Genomic DNA, 6,234 nt, shown 5'->3' on the forward strand with positions numbered 1-6,234 from the left:
CCGCGGCTTTGCTCCCCGTCTCCTGACCAGCAGACCAGGGAGATGGGGAGCAAAGCCTCGGAGCACGCCCGCAGTGGGACAGCCGCGGCGCGCCTGGGCTGTTCTGCTGCTTGCGTGCTCCAAGGCTTTGCTCCCCATCTCCCTGCAGACCAGGGAGACGGGGAGCAAAGCCGCGGAGCGCTCCCGCAGGGGGACAGCCCAGGCGCGCCTGGACTGTCCCGCTGCCTGCGTGCTCTGCAGCTTTGCTCCGCGTCTCCCAGGTCAGCAGACCAGGGAGACGGAGCAAAGCCGTGGAGGACTTGGGCGGTCCCGCCACCTCTGTCTCCCTGGTCTGCTGGGGGGGGGGGGGGGTGCAGCTAGTTCTCCCCCCAGCAGACCAGGCTTTTCTTGCCTACCCCTGGGGTAGAGCAGCTGGGGGCTGCTGGGTTGGTCCCGCAGCGCCGCTCCGGACCAACCTAGCAGCACCCCAGCTGCTCTGCCCCAGGCATCCTGATTCAGCAGCTGCTGGTCAGTTTCAGCAGCGGCTGAATCAGGACGCCTGGGGCAGAGCTGCTGGGTTGCTGCTGGGTTGCTCCAGTAGCGCCGAGGAGCCGCGCTACTGGAGCAACCCAGCAGCACCCCAGCTGCTCTGCCCCAGGCGTCCCCAAGTCAGCCGCTGCTGAAACTGACCAGTGGCTGACTACAGGAAGCCCGAGGCAGAGTTGCTCTGCCCCAGGCTTCCTGGAATCAGCCGCTGATCATTTTCAGCAGCAGCTGACTTGGGGATGCCTGGGTTTCTTAAGTTGAATCTGTATGTAAGTCAGAACTGGCGTCCAGATTCAGCCGCGGTTGAAACTGAGAAGTTTCAGCAGCGGCTGACGCCAGTTCCGACTTACATACAGATTCAACTTAAGAACAAACCTACAGTCCCTATCTTGTACGTAACCCAGGGACTGCCTGTAGATGCTACAGATGTACCTGAAGCCAGGTTGTAGCCTTTAATAAAGTAAGAAAATGAATTTTAGTGTAATAAAAATGTCTTTGCAGTGCTCCAGAAAACCACCACCTGTTTCAGCACAGAGGGCAGACCAATCAATAGGGTAATGTATGAAGAAGCTGGCACATTGCTGGTGTCCTATGGACATCCTGGAGAGGTTGCTCTGTTTCCTGTTCTAGTCTCTGGTATGTTAGGAGGAAAATGAAGATCTTTAACTTCTTTTAGGAATTTTACTTCCCAGTTTAAATCTCCTGAGTACATATACTCTCCTTCACCTTCACCAACTGTTTTCCTTGCTTCTTTTCAGTTCTTTGCCCTAATGTCACCACTGCATTCTCAGGTCTGACTTTCCACTCCCTCCCTTCTTCTGCAACCCTACAAAAATCATGCTCAAAGTGAGACTCTGATGTAGTTATCTAATTTGCTGCGTGCTATTTGATTTCAGCAGCTCAATGGGATCATGCATTTGCAGAGCTATATACTTTCCTGCCAGCTTGGCAGAACAAATGTTAACCTTTTACTTCAAAGCCCATTCTTCGGTGAATGCTGATTGTTTAACCATAAATCAATCCCCAAATGAAACTAGCAGCATAATTCCATATGGAAACTCCTACAGAATATAATAAGGTGAAATCAATAGACTTCTACCAGCAGTTAACTGGTACTGTTCTAAAACCCTATAGAATCTAACCAGGAGGAGGGGAAGCTTTCCTTCCTCCACTAAAAGTGGAGGGAACCTTCCTTTCTCTTCCTGCTTTGGGTAAACAGCACACTCTCAACTGTTCCCCGTCTTGCAGGTGCTGTGAGAACTCTACTTTCTTGTTCAGTCTATTTTAACTACTGCATTTAAGGGGGATGATTTCTACAGCTATTTTGTAACCATCCTTTAGAGTTATTTAGAAGTGTTAATTTTCTGTTAAAATCTATTAATAGGACCACTTGCATAGAATGATTGCCTATTACGTTCTACAGGGTTTTTCCCATAAGGGATTCCCGATCTTTTGTATATATAGTTGTGCATACATTTCCAACAGGTATTGATTTTGTCAGACCCCATATATAAAATAGACTGAAAATAAATATATAGCCCATAAAACACGGAATGCTCATATTAGGTCAGCTCTTTTAGTTGGTACCACTTTTAAATTGCCCTAGTTGCTATCTGTGGGCTCAGCTTTGCTGGAAATAGTTGACTTTTAAATATTTTAATGACCATTTATTTCTTTAGGAGATTCAGCTTTCACTCATTCTTTGAAAAAAAAAAATCAGATTCTCTCTCGGCATCATCCATATGCAGGACTCATGATGGTGGAAGGCTTTTCAATAATGTTTTAAATTATTTTGTGGGGAGGGGCAGGAAAAGGTTGCAAAACTTACTTGAATTCATGAACTATTTTCTCCTGGAACTGTGTAAGGTTTTTGTTTTGGGGTGGTTTGTTTGTTGTTCTCAATTTTAAGAAGTCTGTAGATGAAATGCTATGTGCATATTATGGATAAAATAATACTCGAAAATCAAACCTGACTCAACTTTTTGTCCTATGTATAGTGGATACTTTATAACACGTTTTTTCATTAGCCTTTGTTTTCACTCTACTCATTTTTTACTCTATTTTTCATCCCTGTTAAAACTTGAAAAAGCTTCTCTTTTTTTCCAATGTGTCTCCCAATAGAAGATAATAATGGGTAAACCCAATAATGTTCTACTTGAAGTCCAGCTTTCAAATCTGTGATGTCAGAATGGGTTCAAAATTAGGCAGATGCTCTTTGTACGTGTGATTCAGGAAGATGCTGACCAGCGAACCTGTGTTTAGAGACTGCTTGAATTCTTGCCAATAAAACTAACTTTGAATTTTTATTGCTGTCTGTAGCTAAAGGAGAAGTGATATCTGTACTGTTGTTACCTTTAGCCATTTCAGTCACTTTAATTCATATTTATTACTACTACAGTTTTCTTGTTGTTGAACTAAATGAAGCGTTGATGGCTTTTGTCTATCAAATATAGATTAGAACAAACCTATAAACTATGGTAAAACATGGGTTTTAAAAAAATTAGTAATATAGACATGCACTAAGGTAACAGTACATTCATATCTAGTATTTTCCCATAGTCTTCAGTGGAGAAATGTGATGCATGAAGGCTAGTAATTGCTACGTGTAAATCAAGAATATTTTCCTGCTAGCATCATAATGATTCTTTACATTTTTAGAGTGCTGCATAACCCTGTATGAACTGTGCATTGCACACAATGTTAGGTGATTTACAATTGGTAAATGTACAGAATACTCATATAGCAATATCCACCAGGCATGATTCCAATCTCACTCTCACTGGTTTGTACGCCATTGCAACCTCATTGACTTCAATGAATTCCTCCTGATTTATTTAACTAAAGTAATATAAGGAAATATAGAGCACAAAAACTCACTACATAATTAGGCACTAATTTAACACCTTTCAAACGGTGTTAACTGAAAAAGGCAGAGATTGACCGGATCTGGAGCAGGTTTGAGGCACGAAAACTTTGCTGCTGCTGTTTTGTATCATGTTGGTGGATAAATAAAGGCCTTCTTTCAAGCCAGTGAAATTGCTACCTTTTCCGAATATTTAGTTCACATAAAATCTCTGTCTAAAATCTCTACTCAAACCCTTTTCCACAAACACTGGAGTTACGAACGTGTTTCTGTTATATAACAACATTAGCTAAACCAGAAAAATATTACTCCAAGAGGATGCAAATGCAAAAACATATAGATATATTGACAAGTTTGGGGTGCAAATGCAAAATGAATCCTGTTCCATACTCCTTAATCAGACAACATTCCCATTGACTTCACAAGATTTCTGATGGCCAGGAATCTTAGCTTTAAAACATAAGAATGGCATTACTGGGTCAGACCAAAGGTTCATCTAGCCCAGTATCCTGTCTGCCAAAAGGGGGAATGAACATAACAGGTTATCATCTCGCGATCCCACTCCTGTCATCAATTTCCAGACAAACAGAGATTAAGGTCACCATTCCTACCCATCCTGGCTAATAGCCATTGATGGACCTAACCTCCATGAATTTATCTAGCTCTTTTTTGCACTCTGTTAAAATCCTAGTCTTCACAACACCCTCTCGCAAGGTGTTCCACAGGTTGACTGTGCATTGCATGGAGAAAAACGTCCTTTTTGTTTGTTTCAAACCTGCTACCCATTCATTTCATTTGGTGACCCCCTAGTTTTCTATTTTAAAAAAAATCAGAACACAAATAAAAATCCAAATTTTTCTGCTAATTAAAATGAAAGGCTGAATTTTAGTTTCCCTAGCTGTAATATAAAAAGGTATCAGTTGAACATATTTTATTGATATACTGTGTAATCCTGTTTATCCAAGCCTCCATAATCTGACTCTCTAAGCCACCAGATTGTAGCAAGTTGACCATCCCTAGGCCCCACCAGGTAGTTGGTGGTATGGTTAATAGGGAGAGCCTGAGCAATGGAGGCTCAGTATTCTACTGCATACATTTTTATTATAAAATGTAAAAACTAAAGATTCTCTATTAAAAACAAAAATGCCACATTTTTCTGTGGCAAACTGATACCTGGGCTCCCTAACAATGGCCTACTATTTCCAAATACACACCATATCCAGCATCTTTTGTTTAGATTAATACTTATCTTCTGCAAGGTCTGCCCAAGATAAAGAAGTTTGTGCTCTTCTTCCTTATTCTAAAATCTTATTTTTCTTCTAGAATTCTCCATCATTTGCAGCACAGCCAATCCTGCTTGAACTTGCTGCTTCTTGTAAATGGATGAAGTAAAGATTTATGATCATCAGAATATGTGGAAATTAGAAAATGGACTAATGGAAACCATTAATGTCATCTCAACAATCAGATGAATTGTAGATCAATATGGTATATTAATAGATTGGAAATGATTTAATATGATATAAACATCCAGTCTCAGACACTAGAAAAGAAAGAACAGGACTCTACTATATATATTTGAAAAATACAAACTACTGATAACAAAGACCCATCTTGTGTTTTGATATATGTTGGAAAGGATAATATGAAAGAACTGTTCAGTATCCTTTTATAAAACTCACCCAGCATTATTTGATACAAAACAGTGTGTCTCCTTATAAACGCAAATTGTACTGCAATTTTGTAACAATGAATAAATTCTTTAACATATATTTCACAGGTAAAATAATAATAATAAACCTCTTATACTTTGCAGACAGCAATTGTTGGCATCAATACCTTCTTTGTTTGCAGTGCGTGCATAACATTGTAAAAAAGAATGATTAAATATGATAGATATAACAGTTGCAGTTCCCACACACATTCTATATAAACCTCAAAGGAAACCTCAAAGAAGTTTAAAAAAATAAACTCCAAAGGAAAATTGCTGCAAAAGTACTTTGTGCTATGCTGGCATCAGGCACAAAAATAAAATAATGTCTGTAAGTGAATTATTCTTAAGCTTAAGGGACTAATTTAAGATTTTAATGTGGTCTCATTCCTTGGAAAAAATATTAGAAGCCTTATGGTCTGAGAAACTTTATTTCACAAATAAGAATTTGTGGAAGTCAGGTTATGTATAGCTTCCAGGACTGTGTTTTAATCACGATTCTTCAATTAGTCCCTATTGGATCACATTGTGTCACTGTCTATAGGAGCATTTGTGAAAATGGGCAATAATTTGAACTACTACAACTCCTATAAATGAGGGGTCAAAAGGTTAGACTATGGTAATTCAGAGGGGAAAAAAAACCAATGTTCATCAGGAGGACAACATGTTCAGCCAGCCTTCACAGACTTCCTTTTTTCATTCATAGCAGTCCTTTGACACGGTTTCTCACAGGGTTTGGTTTTAGTGGCTTGCTATATGCTGTGATCAGAGAGATTGGGACACACGCATACAAATATAACTTGCTAAAATGTAGCTAGGTAACCGTGGGAATTCTAACTGGTTTTAATAGGTTGTGTATCACTTTCAATGGTATCCAACAGAGGAAAATAGGCATGAATCTTGATAGCCTAATTCCTTTAAACCAAGAGTTTAAGATGTCAGGAGTGGTGATGGAAAGTGGCCTAAATATGCTTTTCAATTAATTTTGACAGCACACACAGAAATGAAAAGCAAGAAAAATGACAAAAAACTGGTGGTTCTTATTCAGATAGGAAAAATAAATGGAAGGAGGAGTCTGGCTGAGGAATTCAGTGTCACATTATGAATTTACTTCATAGTAATGTGGATTCTGTAA

The 6,234-nt window shown here is 39.9% G+C and overlaps 1 long non-coding RNA gene across 1 annotated transcript; it reads left to right on the forward strand.

The window, feature by feature from the left end:
• The first annotated feature begins 884 nt into the window (after positions 1–884).
• On the forward strand, positions 885–5,207 carry LOC142829820 (uncharacterized). The gene is made up of 2 exons (XR_012904636.1): positions 885–1,161; positions 4,712–5,207. It is a non-coding gene; the product is annotated as an uncharacterized LOC142829820 (long non-coding RNA).
• Positions 5,208–6,234: the final 1,027 nt, after the last annotated feature.

This window comes from Pelodiscus sinensis, chromosome 6, assembly GCF_049634645.1.
Source record: "Pelodiscus sinensis isolate JC-2024 chromosome 6, ASM4963464v1, whole genome shotgun sequence".
Lineage (NCBI taxonomy): Eukaryota > Metazoa > Chordata > Testudines > Trionychidae > Pelodiscus > Pelodiscus sinensis.